This window comes from Dermacentor albipictus, chromosome 10 (genome assembly GCF_038994185.2).
Source record: "Dermacentor albipictus isolate Rhodes 1998 colony chromosome 10, USDA_Dalb.pri_finalv2, whole genome shotgun sequence".
Lineage (NCBI taxonomy): Eukaryota > Metazoa > Arthropoda > Arachnida > Ixodida > Ixodidae > Dermacentor > Dermacentor albipictus.
Window position 1 is genome coordinate 68,555,644 of NC_091830.1, and position 17,106 is coordinate 68,572,749.

At 47.9% G+C, this 17,106-nt stretch overlaps 1 protein-coding gene across 3 annotated transcripts in view; it reads right to left on the reverse strand.

The window, feature by feature from the left end:
- The window catches only part of LOC135899632 (protein dispatched homolog 1-like), a 500,922-nt gene that overhangs the window by 459,781 nt on the left and 24,035 nt on the right, over positions 1–17,106 (reverse strand). The window lies entirely within an intron of this gene.

Genomic DNA, 17,106 nt, shown 5'->3' on the forward strand with positions numbered 1-17,106 from the left:
CTATACGCGCACGTGCACACTTTTTGTTTTCTTATTACAATACAACGCGCATGAAAGTGCCCATCTACGTTACTTAATTTAATTAGCTAGCAGACATTTAAAAATAAAAATCTGTTGAAAAGAACTCATATGAAGACGCACACGTGTCCCAGCAGCTGGAGTCTAAAGCACATGTGTGCCTTAAAGGGACACTAAAGGTAAATATTAAGTAGAGCTAGATTGAAATATTAGGCTTGTGAAATAACGAATTCTTAATTCCTAACGAAAACAGAGCTTTTGTAAGCGAGAAAATGTAGCTCAACTTAACATTTTTCTTTAGTGTCCCGTTAAGAAAAATAGAGGTCCGCAGGAAGCCTGCTAACAACTACACAGAACACTTTTCACTTTTCCACTTAGGACAAAATTTGCTAACGACAATGTGACATCCTGAAACTTAAGGAACAAAGCAGCAATCTCCTTTCTGCTCTGCTTTCCTTCCTTACTTTTTTATACTTTTATCCTGGCTCCCCAGTAAACGTTCTATTTTCCGTCTCAACAATTCCGTACAAAACAGCGAAGGCCGAGCCCGCGTAAGCCGATCACCAACGATAACCGTCTGCGTGTTTCATAGAATTTCCTACAAAATATCACCTTCGAGATCTCGAAGGCCATCCAGTTGCAGATAACGGAGGTCCGTTATCTGCAACTGGATTTGTACCCACTGTGCGGTACAAATCCTTTAGTGAAGCTTCCATTTAGTCCGCGTCGAGCGAAAGGCGATGTAGAAGCCTTTTTTCTGTTCCTCTTTTCAAATTGGCTGACGTGACCCGCAGCCTTTCCTGCAGTGTACCGAGTTTGTGATACAAAGTATAGCCTACAAAAGGCTCAAAAGTGTTTTTGTGAAGACACATGCTCAAAGTTAAACCGTCAAGAAGAAAAGCGAGAGAGAGAGAGAGAGAGAGAGAGAGGGAGGGAATTTTTTTTAAAGCAGATACAAGGTAGCAGACGGCATATCGACTTCTACAAGAGACAGCGTCGTCTGCTTTTCGCGACACTTTTTTTTTCTTAAGCAAGCCGAAGACCCACGTGGCTTCAGCACTGGAATCAGCAGAAAAAGGAAGTCGCAGAAATAACCATAGCGGTGTGGAAAAACTAACAACGCCCCCTCCCGGAAGAGCAAAAAAAAAAAAAAAAACACGCGCGGGTCTTCGTTCGCGCTTGTGTTCAAGCCGGAAGTGGACTGACTCCACGTGTACAAACAGAGACAACATTCGTGCTCTTCGCAGAAATCGCAGTGAATGAAAAACAAATGAATCGAGAAATTACGACTTTCGAAATAGCTTTTCATAAGATACCCGCTGTTCTCTGGCACGCCACAGAAAAGAGCAATCAACTACATTGGACTACTGCGCACACAACCGCAATCACAGTAGCGCAAAAAGAAAGAAAATAATAATAAACAAATAAAAGAAAAGAAGGAAGAAAAAGTCGCAGTTTCGCCCGAAAGACGAAGCATAGATAGCGATAGCATATGAGTAGACAGCTATGCGAAGAAAGGATACTACTTTTATCGGCCGTATAAGCTCGTAAACATTCGCTTACTAAGTAAATTAATAAGCATGGCGTCGCGCGCGCACAGGCAAACACAAACACATCTCACTCGATGAGCGCGGACACTCGCTGTCAAAACGCTAGCAACGCTAGCGTGAGGAAGATCGGCAGCAGCAGCGAGCGAATTGACCTTCGTGCTGCCTCTCGCTTCAACGCGAACGAAGCGTCGAGAACACAGCGCACACGAAGCTATGGGCCCTCGACGCACATAAACTCTGCACTGATGGCAGATCGCTTTCAATATGGTGCTCGCGCGACCGTGCTCAGCAGCGTCGTACGCAGCCGCCGCCGGTGTCGAACGATAACCGACCGGTTGTCGACCCCGGTGCCCTGCGCGCGGTCGAAGACGGCGTGCTTCCTCCTCGCCTTCCTTCCTTACGCGCGCGAGGTCAAGCTACCATCCACGGCGCATGCGCGCACGCTTTCACTCGCAGCTACAGCATACGCCGCGCGGCCACGGTGTTATCGCAATTTGAACTTCATATGGAACACCACGGCGGCGGCGACCACTGAAATGAGCCCGGAGTGGTCATGTAATTGCTGTCGCAATGATAACTGGAACTTCACAACACGTCGTCTATTAGTAAGAATACACTCCACTGCTTTAGCGCCATCGATAAAACTGAGATTTGGCATAAAAGCCGGGAGACCAGATCGCTATGCGTACATACCGGCACAATTGCGCTTTTTAACATAAAGTTGACGCAGCTATATCGCATGATTACGAGTCTGGTTAACCTAATATACAGTTTGTAAATTGTTGACAGTGTACCATATAGTTCCGGGATACGGGTCTTGTGGCACGGTTGTAGATCATAATTGTAGACTAGTGTCACTGCCGTCCATTTCCTGCCTTTTTTTATTGACCTGTACATATAAGCATACGTCCTTTCATTCTGGTCGTAAGGCCGAACCGCAGCAGTACGTACGGCCTGATATGTCGACTTTCAGGCGAAAGCTGACGACACGTATTTATTTGTATGTTTCTCCCTTCTTTTTTTGCTCAATGGCATTGCGCCAGCTGCTGCGTGTTTTTTATGTTCGTTTTTCCAAGGAAATGCGGTACGGAATGCGCTGACCATGACGGTTCGTCTGTCTGTTGGGAACAGTTTCTTGCACTTTGTACGTACAGACAGAAGCACTATTATTGAAGTTCTAAACATTAAACACGTGCTCTGGATGTGCCCCTCTTTACACGGAAAACATCAAGACGTTGAACTTTACTCCATGATCGAGAGGCTGGTCCTACTACATCAACTCAAGGCTGTCCAGAAGGCCCACGACGCGGCGGTGAAGCTTGGCTTCCCCATCCCTACGTCCCTCTCCCTATAAAGCAGGGGCGGATTCCTTCAGGACCTCAATGAAGTTTATCTATCTATCTATCTATCTATCTATCTATCTATCTATCTATCTATCTATCTATCTATCTATCTATCTATCTATCTATCTATCTATCTATCTATCTATTAAGAACGTCCGCTTGAAGCAATCGCCTGTGTCGCCGCGTTGAGACTCGCAACGTCGGAGGCATGCTGGTCGGAGCGGGCGTGGTGGGGGGGGGAGGAGGGGGGTATATTCCCCGTGATACCCAACGCGGCGCGAGAAATACCGGCGTCACGCAGGGCACTATCGATCGCGACTGGCTCCTCTACGCGAAAAAGACGCCAACAGCGATAGAATTTTTTTTTATTCACTTATCGTACCCTCACAGCCTTTCAAGGAGAGTGGGTTGCAGCAGGCATCACATATATCACAACAGAAAAGAAAGGAAAACAGGATCAGGAGTACAAGCTGACACACATAATAATTGGACATAATTACAATGAGTAGGAAAATATAAACTGTTAGTAAAATCTGACATGTACAAGTACCGGAAGTTTTATTCTAGAGAGGACTGCTGGCTAAGATGACATTTTGAAAGGAGGCGTTACCACTGACGGAAACAATGTTTGCGGGAAAGCGGCTCCACTCTAGTGACGTCAGAGATGGGAATGACTGGAAGAACGTATCTGGCCTGCAAGAAGTGACACGAACATCATAAGGGTGATCAATGCGATATTGTTAAGATGGGACGCATAAAGTCGAGCTCAAAAGGATGGAAACAAAAGGACGGTTTTCATAGCTGTTACGATGGCACTTCTGCTAACTTCGAGAGAATGAAACGGGCACGGCAACTTATTGACGTAGTTATACTGTGTTAAGTTTAATATATTAGGGTCCCAGACTGACGCAGCATATTCTAACTTCACCCGTATCGATAACTTTAAAGAGCCTGGAGCATTTAAAAAAAAAAGTTTCGTATTAAGTAACAAAGAGCGAGGTTAGCATTACTCGCTGTAACTTGGGTAGCTCAGACAAGGTTGGAAGTGATATAAATTCCGAATTGCGAGTTGACAGGTTTAAAGGTTATTTAAATAGTACGTGTAGGCTCAATGGCGATTGAAAGAGTCCCGTGTGACTGGGGTATAACAGAGAGAGAGGAAGGCCTCAAGCACAGTGGTTGTGAGCTTAACTAACTTTGGTGGTGATCCAAAACATCGGAACTTCGCACGCTCTGGACAAAAACACGCTTGACGCTAACTCACAATACAGTTTACTTCGAAGCCCGTCACCAACTTCATGACAGAAGGCATCCAGGGCCGATGTAGAGGAACACGTGCAGGAAGATTGAGGGCGTAAACGTAGTTGCGATCTTAATTTTTTTCGGAGTTCAAAAACGTGAGTTTGTGCAGCGCGAATACAGAGAGCACGTGGAGAAATACAGGCAACACGAACGGGCGCACGATTTCCGACGGTTCGCTTATGGAAACCATCCATACAACTTCATAAATGCAGACGCGCGTAATCAAACAACAAATTACCATCTAGGATTGTCATCCAGAAACTGAATTTTTTTTGTCACACATACTTTAACTAGGGGGAACACGGGGAATGCAGGAGATGGAAATTCCAAGACGATGAGCAAGACGTGAACAAGCTGAAAGCAGGAGCCAACGTTTCGACAAGTGGACTTGTCTTACTAACTATATTCGCTATGCTAAATTTCAAGCTATAGGCAACAACACTAAGTTTCCTTTCTTGGCATATTTTCCTTCTTTTTCTTTTTCCTTTTCTTTCTTTTTTTTCCAGCCGGCATGCCAGACGGCGTTGACACGCCGGCTAACACGCGTGCGTTGACACGCGGTTGACAGACGGCCGGGCCCCTGCCCTTGTGCACAGCATTCCTTTATTTTCAATTCGACACGCTAACACACCTTCCCTCGTTGCCACACCCACCCACCTCACATCCTGTCCCATTTAGAAGAACCCCACCTATATATACTGTGGCTAGGAAAGCATACTACGTCGCTCTGAAGAAGGCAAGTACACTCGTCGAAACGTTGGCTCCTGCTTTCACCTTGTTCTCGTTTTGCTCATCATCTTGGATTTCCATCTCCCACCTTCCCTGTGTTTTCCACGTACTTTAATTAGAGACACTTACACAATTCACCACCACCACCACACTTACACAGTGATTGCCAGCTGTATAAATAAATGTGGGCTGCTTCAACTATCTCTTTCTTTCTCTCTATTTATCTTTTTTTGCATGCCACAATAAAATAAAGCTAAATATTGTGATGAATCAAGAACGGCGGCTCTCTATATGGTCATTTTCGGACGCGAACTGTGTGAAAGAGAGGCCTTCTGCAAGGAAAGGCAGACGCGTCGGCCAGGCTGCGGCCTAGCCTGCTACTCTGCAGAGGAGCAAAAGCGTTAGCAGCGCTGCGCTATATCGCGCAGAGCTGCTAATGGAACGGGTCCACTTCGACGTCGTGCAAATACTCTAGAACGTTCCACAGTGCAGATAGTCGCGCATTTCGGCAAAACGATCGACCGGTGACGCAAGATGTGAATTGTGCTCGTGATCGCAGACCTGCGACGGTTTCAAAATAAACAGGTAAATGTCAGCGCACGAGCGAAAAAATAAAGTAAAAGAAAGAAAGAGAACGACAAGAGACACGTATCACGTAGTCCCATCAACGAATTATTTCGAAACATTGCTGCCGTCATCGACGTTTTCAGAACGGCTATCAAAGCTTTCGGCTGAACCTGCGGCTTTGTTTTTGTGCGCGGCCTTCTAGAGTTCAATGAATCGCTCGAGCGACCATGCCGATGTTTCTGTGTTTTTGTGAAGCGCTTGCAACATCTAAACCTTTGGAATCCGTACAGGTAGGACGATGTGTCGAGTCAGCTTTGGGACAACACTTCGCAATGTGCTGAATGCGGTTTAAATCGTGGATCCGGGGCCTCAAAGAGGTGCGACGTAATTCTCATGCATTTCTCCCGCATTTACCACTAAATCACCACTGAATGTTCTGAGCTTGTCTTATTAGATTCGTCGGACGATCTCGCCGCTGCCACCATTTGAAGGAGTTGAAGGTCGTAGGAGAGGAACTCGGTAAACAGGATTTATTTACATTATTTACATCTTAGACAAGACATACATCGACAGTCTAGCGTGACTCCCATATGGAGCCCGCAAGACTAACATACAGCAAACAGCTTACGAGCACACAGCTCACGAGTACATTTCTAGCACGACAACGAGCACACAACGAGCACGCAACGAGCACGCACAAGCAGCCGACAATCTCTGCTTATAAGCACTTGGTCCCCCCTTCATTCCAAGCGGACGGAAACGTTCGTCCAGTCATCGTTCGACGTCAACGAAGATGACCCGCCCTTTTGGAGGTGCAGGAGGGCTCACATACACGTGCCGCACACACACACTGGTGTAAAGGTCCGGAGCCGACGTCAGAGGGGCTTCGTAGAACTCTGCTCCGTCCCGGGTTGCCCGGCCGTGTACCACATTGTCTTGTGTTTCGAAAAGCTCATGGGGAGGTTCCGCCAATTACCTCCCCTCGAGAACTCCCCTGAGCTGACCCCGAGCCACGTGGCTGCCGGTTATCCGCAGTTCTCTGAAGTGCGCCCTGTCCGGTTGGATTGGAACCCGTGCAGCGGGCTGAAATAGCTGGCAGGTTGCCAACCCGTCCGGCCATTCCTAACAGTCTGTACTTGAACTGACCGCTCTCGTGGTAACATTCCCCATTAAAGCGACACTAATTAAATTAAAGATCTGGGGTTTTACGCACCAAAACAACGACCTGATTACGAGGCGTGCCGTAGTGGAGGACTTCGTATTATTTTCGACCACCTAGGGTTCTTTAACGCGCACCCAATGAACGGGCGCTTTTACATTTCGCGCCCATCGAAACGCCCTCGCCGCAGCCGAGATTAGATTCCGCAACCTACCGCTTAGCAGCGCAATGCCAATGTCACTAAGCAACCGCAGCTGGTAAGGGTCACTAAACAGAAACACTTAATCAGGTTAGAGTGATGAAGAATTCTTGAAGAACTCTGGTTTCATTGATGTTGCGGTAATGGGTTGGTTATTGGAAAATGAAGTGACGGTCACGTTATCATCTTTTTTTTTATTTCGCGCCGCAACCTCAAGGCCTGTACGTAAGTGTGACGTCACAGATTGCGGAGTTTTCTTTTCACATTTCGGCAGTTTTGGTTGAGTAAATGTTCTTGACCCTTTCTAATTTTAGCATTTTGGCTCTTTTAAAATGTAAATTCAGTTCTACCGATGAAAATCTGACTAAACCCGAGCAGACAGCATCAAAATCCACGACGACACGGCTAGGTGATGCGGGAATTTCAAGGCGTCATCGTCACCTCTCTGTAGTTTTTGCTTCCGGCTTACCGACAGTCTCCTCCGGGTAAGAGTGGCTTCCATGTTTAAATTGTGGATGGGTAATTTACTCACACGGCTCAGGTCATTTTATTTCTTTAGTGACCATTTAAGGCGCCGTTTCCCCGTTCAATGCATAGTTGCCTGTGAAGCGCAAGCGAACCCAGAAGCGGGTTTCTCCGCACCATGCCTCTTACTGTGGGGAAGCTGTCTAGTCAAATACTAGGGGCACGCGAATATCCCGTACTTTCGGATAACGGTATTCGAGTAGAACAGGCAATATTCACAAATACGAATACTTTTCAACTAGTTTTCGAATACTTCAGAAGTCGACTGCGCGCGATCCAAAATAAAGGACGGGGGGGGGGGGAAGGGGGGAGTCAAGTTCCATTTCGGCTGCCGTAGTAGAAACGAAACACTAGGAGCTGCGTAGTGGAGCGTGCTACGTAACATAGGATGTCAGACCTTTTACAGCATAAGCTGTTATGGGCTCATTAAAACAGCCGTTTCGGGTGGCGACGGTGTCCGCAACAGCTATAGCCAAAAGTGCAAAAAAAAATAGTTCCCAGCGGGACCGAACCCCGGCCTGCTTTATGGGAATCAGCTACTCTACACTGAGCCACGCCAGCGCTTTTTTTATTTATTGCATGGAATTATGAGTAATGTAACTTCAAAACTGTTACATTACATCTGAACATACATGAGAAACAAATGCACATATGGTAGGCTGTCCAATGAAAGTTCAAAATTCGAGCAAACAAACACAAGCGTCCAGACGCGAAATCCCTTCACGAACGGGATCAAAGGTAGCAACCACACTACGCACTTGAGCAGCCTCTTGTTGAAAGACAGACCTTGTCAAGCGAGGTGGCTCGGCATGTCTGTCGATCATTCGGTTTCTCTATAATGAAGTGCTAATAACACAAACAAATCATATGGTGTATTATTGGCTGTCTTTTTGAAAGAAAGGAACCGGATACCATAAGATGTGAGAGGAAGGTGTTTTCGATAGTTCATTGTAAAATGTCCCAAAAATTTAATGCGTCACGACAAAGAATAAAGCAATGTTCTATTGTCTCGGGTTGACTGCAAAGCCTACAATTTTCATTCTAGGGTACATGTAGTCGTTTTTCCTGAAGCCACGTTTTAACTGGCAGGGTGGAGGTGTGCAGTTTAAAGAAAAATGTTTTCGCTGCTGGCGTAATGCGCATTCTACGGACACGGCAAAGAACACCTTGACCAAATAGAGACAGATACGGCTTTCGGTACACGGGTTCAGGGAAAAGGTTATGTACAAGTGCTACATTTCGCGACGTTCGATCAACGCTAAACAAATGTTCTTGAGTGAATCTCGCTCTTAAAAATAAAAAAAGTGTCGACAAGTTATTTTAGGAAGCCGTATAACGGCAGTTCTTGAGCAAAGTTCGTCGTGACAAAAAGAAAAAGGGAGGCGTGAAGCAAGACGTGTTCGATTAACTGCGAGAAGGAATGGATGACGGACGCGATTGCCTCAGTGCTGCACCCTAGCGCGCGAGGTGACGCGATGTGACGTTCGCGCCGCATAGCGTCGATACGGGCACGTCTTGCATTGCAGTTGCACATTATTACAACCAGGTAGCACGTCATGTGGCAGATGCAGAACTAGCGGTACAAAGCAGTTAAAGAAGGTCTCGGGAAGAAAAAGAAGGCTGTGGAAATGTATAAATCTTAAAATGTAATGAAAAATATGTGTGGCTTACCTGAATAATTCAACCAGGCTATGTGACTGTTTTTCACCGTCCCCGTTCCAAGGATTATCATCATTACCGTCGCATTGCGTCATTTGACTTGCGCGCCGCGTAGCGTCGATACGTACAAACTTTGCATTGCAGTTCCGTTATATTCCTTCATGTGCCCCATCATGTAGCTGTTGCATATAGCAGTTGCATGCTGCGCGTAGCTGGACCCGGTTAACTCAAGCACGCCGTGCGACTATTCGTCACCATCCTGTTTCGAAGGAGAAGCCAACAAACCATCATTATCATCATTAGAGACTTTTAGCAGTGCCTTATTACGGTACGGTAAGCGCGGTATACGGTACGGTATTACTGTTCCGTACTAAATTACCGCAATGACCGAAGACGTTTTAGCTGCGTGTGCCGCTCGATGCGTACGGTAATCTGATAATGATGATAGCGGCTAACATTGGGGCTTTACAGAGTACAATAACTATGCGCTGAGCGCGAAATATTCATTTTGACGAATACTAGAAAGCTTTAGCTTGTTCATACACGCATCATTTTTTTACAAAAGGGCCCGGCTACGGCAAACTTAGACACCAGTCACAAGGCCGGTGGCGACATCTTGTGACACTTCGTCCTGCAACACGTGAAACCTTTTGTTACATAGGTGTTTTTATCTAATCAATACATAAAAAAGGGTTTGTTTCTTGTAAATTGCACCGCTGCTGACAATTTACACCAGCAGATAAGTTGAATATAGTTAGTTACTGCAATAAAAACTCTGTGTCCCCTCTAAGTAAACTCTGCATCACTAGATGGCGCCACCTACCTGGGTTTTTTTTTTTTTATGCCACTGTTTACTTGTTGTCACTTCGTCGCCCCGCAGATGGTGGTTTAAAGTAACCTCTTGCCTTGGTATTATCATGGTAAAAAAAAAAGCACGCGAGAGGTGGACGCTGTGGCCGACATCAGCTTCTCACTGTTTTGGCTTGGTGCAGCTCAACTCGCGACACACGGTGCTAGCCGAGCCTTACCGCCTCGTATGCCGTACGGAAAGTCATACCGTACGGTACAGTTCGCGCATGCGCAGTCCTCGACCGGTACGGTATTACGCACTTACCGTACCGTATACCGTATTTTCCGTAGCACCGCTAAAAGTCCCTATTGTCATCAACAGCACATACCGTGCCACGGGTCAGGGTTTGAAGTCCCCTCATGGGAGACCTGAGCCCGGGTCGTCAAACTTGCCGGATTCAGAATAAAGTTGTTTCCATCCATCCATGACATGCGCGCCACGTAGTCTGGATACCTGTGTTTACTCTTTGATACACGTCAAATTCAGGACGAGCTCTCAGATTTTCTCCCATAATAAATACCTTCTCTCTCTCTCTCTCTCTCTCTCTCTCTCTCTCTCTTTGGTACAAGTTATGGTGCCTCCTCACAAGGGACGAACCGCTGCTGAAGAAGCGAATCACAGGGCTACGCGCGCGGCGGCAACCAGGCAATCTCAGGCTCAGCAGAGCGCTGTGCAGAGAGCAGCACAAGCCGTAGCTCGCAGTCGACGACGGGCGGACAGTTCAGATCGTTGTCGCGAGAACGAGGCGAAGAGACTTCGCCGCGAAGACCCTGCAGTGAGTGGCGCCGAAAAATGGAGCCCCCATTTAGCCGCTCATCCAGCTTGCGCTGTGACAGTGTTGCGTGTGCCGCGCAGGCCTGCGACTTCTTTCGGCGAATCCCCGACCATTCGCACTTAAATTTCGCTCAGATGTGGCTTTACGCAGGGGCTACCATGTGGTATTATCCATGGATGCTGCACAGAGGGTTTTCTCGCTTCGGGTTAACTTCGAATATGCTACTTTACAACATTATTTAGTATAATAATGACGCCATAAGCCATGACCACTCCCAACATTAAAAAGACCTGCTATTTGTTTTCTCTGCCCAATGACGCAGACGATGCCCACTTCCGATTTCTTTCTTTCAGCTTATTGGTTAATCACGCACATATATTGCCCTCGAGGCACGACAAACGCTGGTGATTAGCCTCTTGGCTCTGTCCTGACACCGCCGGGCACAGCAGCAACAGTAGTAACACACCGTGTGCACGTCAATAATAATTTGGAGGACGCTCAGCTTCACCTTTAAGAGGAAGCTTTAGCGCGGGTGCTCCTATCTGAATACTGTTAGGATCGGCCTGCAGGGGTACTGCTGCAGGTGCGTCGACCGATCCGGGCTGGTGGCGCCCTTCAGAGAACCAGCGAGGACAGCGCTAACCAGTCGTGAACTTCCTTTGAAGAACTTGACTACGGCGGCGTTCATCCACCAAGCGCCTCGTTCGGAGAACAGGAGAAAGGCAGCTCTGGAATGTAGAGGCGCCGGATGGGTTCGGGCGCGACCACCTGACTACGGGGACGCAGGACAATGGATAACACGACGGCCGCGCTGCAAAGGTCATCTGCCTTCGGAGGGGGCACTGAAACTTGTGTGTGTGCGTGCGTGTGTGTGCGTGCGTGTGTGTGTGTGCGTGCGTGTGTGTGTGTGTGTGTGTGTGTGTGTGTGTGTGTGTGTGTGTGTGTGTGTGTAAGCCGTCCCGCAGAGACGCGACTGGTCTACGGTGACGTCGAACGATGACGTCGAACGGAGTGTTTATAAGCAGCGATTGTCGGCTGCTAGGTTGTGCTCGTTGTCGTGCTCGAAATGTACTCGTGAGCTGTGTGCTCATTTGCTGTATGCTTCGTCTTGGGGGCTTCATTTGGGAGTCACGCTAGACTCTGTAAGTGTATCCCATGTTCAAATATATATACTGCTAATAAACCCTGCTCGCCTAAGTCCCGACGAAGAGTCAAGGTCCTCCCTACAACAACGACTGCCAAATCTTACAATACACGTAAACGGAAAATTCGTTTTTCTCGGCAACCCCTGCACCAAATTTGACGAGGTTTGTTGCATTTTAAAAGAAAAACTTAAAATATAGTGACCGTTGGTTTCTAATTTTTTATTTAGATCGTCATTTTTTTATTAATAATTCTCAGAAAACGAAACTATCACGTTTACAACTCTCCAACTCAGCAAGGAAAAATGATATCACGATTCTGTGAATTGCATCTGATAGTACATCTCAAGCGGACAAAAGTGATTTGTTACACATTTATTTAGAAAAAAAATTCGATAATATGGAAATACAGCTATTGCAGAACCTTTATAAACACCGTAACAAATTGACCTAGGATATAAGTTGACATATCGAATTTGTCCGCTTTGAATGATCTAATGGATGCCGTTTACATAACCGCGATACCTCTTTTTGATGCAGAGCTATTGATTTGTAAACGTCATGCTTCTATATTTTGTTTCTATATATTTATGTCACAGGGCGCAGGAGGTACGGAACGCAGCATGCCCACCAAGAAGACGGAACCGGACAGGCCCCAACTGCTCCTCACTTACCAGCGCACTCGTTGCACTGAATTCCCAAAACAAACACACACACGCGCGCGGTCAAACGAAATCGGGGTAACACCGCCACCCGCACGGAACCGTTCCCTCTACCGTGCCGTCCTGCAGCGCCGGTCGGAACGCGCACGCGCCCAGCACGAGTTCCGCGCTCATTTCGTATTCATGCAGCTGGAATACCGCGCACGCACGCGCCGGCACTCGACGCAAACTTTCGTTGACAAGAGCGCACGCTTCGGCAAGTTTTAACTCGGAGACCCCCGGACGTGGGGCGACACTCGCGCGAATAAGGAGAGAAAGAAAAGAAGAGGAATAGCGCGTATGACATCTTGGGGAGCCTTCGAACGGGCACGCCTACGCCTTGCACAGCCGCGTGGGGACACCGCGCATCTTCAGGTTGCGGGAGCATTCACGTGACGTCACGGGCGCCATCTTGTAGTCCTATTCAAAGCGCTCAACTTTTGTATATCGCTAGTTCCATGCAGTGCCACGAAGGCTATAACCAGTAAGCAGCGAGACCTGGCTGCGCGTTCTGAAAAGTGTGTGTGTATGTGGGGGGGGGGGGGGGGGGGGCAGGGGGGTTCCGCCTAGCTTTTCGTGAAGATTCTATTCAGTTTTGGCGTTGCGCAGAGGGAAACCTGAGGCTTAAACTTATGACAACCTCTTCAGGCGCCAGTTAACTGTTTCAGCGCATTTCCTTTTTGACTTTAGAAGCATGAAAGGCATATTCCTACAGAACGGATTATGAATTTTCATGAATTTTCAATTCTTCAGTCAGTTTATAGTTACGTTCACGGAATGCGGACTCCGTGGGAGAACTCCCTACCGGAACGCCGGATATGAGGACAGAGAGGACATATGAGGACATGTCCATCGCGTTTGGGGAGCGTCCATCCAGGGACTTGAAAGAAAAAAAAACATGCTTGATGCGCAAACACAGCGAAAAAACGACGAAAGAAGAGAACACGCTAGATGACACACTGACGTCGAAAGCAAACGAGATCCCGTCTGCCTTCCAATTCGTTTTAAACAAACTGGAATGTTGGAATATGCCATAATTATTTGGGACCCATTCACTTTAACCAATATTAAAAAACTGGAAAGTGTGCAGCGAAAGGTAGTTAGGTTTGTTTTTAATTCATACGGCCGTGCGTCTGTTGGTGAGCTCGTAACACGCAGTGGATTACCCCCGGTGACTGTGCGCAACCGTATCTGTCAACTAAAGTTCCTCTTTCAACTTGTAAACGGCCATTATAAGGTTAACACTTCCAAGTTCTTTACTTACTCATCAGGTTATAACACCAGACGAAGGCATGCTTTATCAATAACCCCCATGAACGCACGGAATAACTGTTTCAAATATTCTTTTGTTTTCCTAGGACAATAACAGACTGGAATAATCTTAATTCTGATATTGTTACCCAGAATTCCTTATCAATGTTTGAAAAATGCTTGCAAATGTTATGAATTCGTGTTCATTATTTGCTAGTACGTTTTTTTTTTCTTCTATGTTATGTATTCTTCACCAATGTCTGAAAATGCCTGCATATGTGATGAATTTTGTATGTGCTTACATGCTTGCGTATTTCGATGTATACCCACCCTGCTATGATATGATTTCAGATCGCGGTATCTATAAATAAGTAAATAAATAAATAAATAAATAAATAAATAAACACTTGGCGTGTATTACCGGAGCATCGCGGTCCAAGTCCGATATAAAAGTGTTTAAAGGTGTATGCGTCGTCGTCTTAAACACCGTTACTTTCATCGGTGAGTTTGCTTTCGATGCACTGTTTTCGCGCGCAGAAATGCGCACTCAGAACGTCTAACGGTGTCGATCTGTGAGCCCCGTTCCTCTGATTCTCTATTGTGATTAGGTGACGCGACCCACAACTTTTGCTGCAGCGAAGGGAAATCGGTGACACGGGGATACGCACAACGTGGAGACAGCCCTATCTATACACGAGCGAGAAACAAGGGAGTGCGACGCACCAGATAACAGCGTGCGCCCGAGCTGCACAAAACGCCAGTGAAAGGTGCCAGCGATGCCAGTGGCGAGCGTCAGTGATGTGTGCCGCTCGTCACTGTCACCAGGAGAAACCGCCACGGAATTGCGAGGCGTTCGTCTCTTGTCAAACGTACCACCGCAAGAAGGCGCCAAAGGACTCTGTTTATTCGACGCCGGCAAACACGCAGGAAAGAAACAAATATATGTGGGGCCCTGACGTCACGTTTTTATGCGAAGCATACTAGCCGCACAACCACGCTCTTGCTTGCTGCGCCGCGCGCGGCCGCGTAGCTACCATATGACGTCATAACATCTGCAAAAGCGGAGGCTCAACTCGTGCGCTCGCTTGCGGCCGCGTAGCTACATAGCCGGGTCTCAGCTCGTGCGCTCGCCTGCATGAGTTGTTTCTTCGTCTAGCCGAACCAAATATAGCCAAGCAACAGCAGTTCACCAGGCTAAACAGTGGTTCAACAACTAAAATAAAGGCTAGTATGCTTCGCATCCTGGGCTTAACCTTAGCTAAGCCACAGCCATTTTTGAAGCCGGAAGTGCAATCATGTTGGTGTGCCACGTCCCCTTGCGCCTCCAATAGGCTTGCCGGAGAAGACGGTGTTAGATACGGGACCGTTTCCTGAGCCTACTTCGAGTTCCCCCGACCACATCGAATCGCACCACAGCTAATTAGGGACCATTCCTAGAGCATCCCTTGATTCATCTCTCTCGAACTTCTTGCCGCGGGCCGCAGCGTCCGAGTTGCTGCCGGCCCGTAATGACTCTACGACTGTTAATTGACTCTCACTGTTAATAATGTAAATAAACCTCCCAGAGTTTTCATCCCGACGTTCTCCTCAACTCCTACAACTGGTTGCTAGCGGTGGGATCGCCTCCAAATGCATCAACGGGCGCGAGCTCTGAACTTGCGTTGTTGCTACGAGCTGCCAGAAGTCTGTGCCGCTGGCGCACGCCTAGGCAACGCCTACGAAAATTCTGCAACAGATTTAGTGAAGCACGACCCGCTCTTGAGTTTTTTTTTTTCCTTCCGTGAGGCGTCGAAGTACACGACGAAGACCTGCGCGGCGAAAACAGAGCACGGATTCTGTCCCCGTCGCAGATGGCTTTCAAGATACAGGGGACCGGGCGGGTGCACGCGGCCGCCCAGAGTAGAACGTCCGCCCCCCTTCCCTCCCCCGCCCCGAGCCTTGCGCGCGACGCAAGACGGCGCGCTTCCTCCCCGCTTTCCTCCCTTGAGCTGCGATTGCCTCGACCTTTGAATATCGAATATTTTAAATTTATAAAGAAGGTCAAATATCAGGCTCTTTATTGCAAGAAGGATTACAATAAGGGACAGTTGATCATACAATGTAGCGGACAAACGCGCCTTTTTTCTCACAGGAAGAACGACTTTGAAGCGAGTAATCAGTCATCGACTGACGAGTATCAGTCATGTCGACGGACATAGTGACGGACGCCAGTTCGTAACGAGGCAACAGATGTCAGCAATCGTTTGTTACATCCTACGCAAAGCCACGTTGGGCGAGAGGGTTAGCGTGAAAGGAAAAGTACCGCTGGGAGGGAACGTTATCACGAACGGAAACGTCGGCACGTTTGTGCTCGGAAGCAAAGATAAATGCGCACACAAGCAGATATGTTACAATACCACGATATAGACTGTTTACCAAATAAACCAGCCTCTACGCGGCACCCCGTTGTGAGGATTGGGAGGTCAATCCCACCGCTCGTAACCCATATCAGGATTGGAGTCGGGCATAAATTGGATGGTAGCTGGCCCATACCGTGGTACAACTTATCCACGCTGAGGACGTTGTTAAAGGGAAGGACTGCTTCTCACCGATAACGAGGAATGTGGGTTTATTTACAGTATCTACATAAGGACGTTGCAGTTCATCAGCCTAGCATGACTGCGAGGGAAAGTACTCTGAGCAGCCGCACAACAGCGGTTTATAAACACTCGGTCCTCCCTCGATCCCAAGGTGAGGGAAACGCTCGCCCACTAGATGAGCCGCCTCTCTGCCGGAGGGTCACACACACACTTCCGCACAGGTTCACAGCCCCCACCGACGTCAGACGGTCTTCGCAGAGCTCGGGGCTTACGTCAGGAAAGGCGCATTTTATTCCCCGAGCTGACCGCCGCAGCGCGGCCGCCGGTTGTCCATTGTCTTGCGTCTTGAACGGCGCATGGGAAGGAGCCTCCGTAGACGTTCCCTCGGCAACTCCTCGCGGCCGACCGGGCCGGCGGTGGCGTGTTTAGTCACAAAGCCTTGTTCGTCGAACTCATCTCGGCAATCCCGCGACGCAGAGTGGCAAGGACGCGGCATTGTCCTCCGCACACAGTAGATTTAGTGACGCCGTTTGGCTAGAGCGTAACGGTGACTCTCCAAGAAAAGTTGACGCCGCTGTCGCAACTGGCTGGCAAAACTTGCACCTCAGCGGGCCGTTCTGAGCACCGTTCGAAAGTCAGACAGACAAGACAGACAGCCTTAACCCTTTTCGGGTGTGAGCTAAAGATGCATTTACACCCTTTCTTCTTTTTTTAAGGGTGTAAATTATTTCACAGTGAACGCGCCCTGCAGTATCAC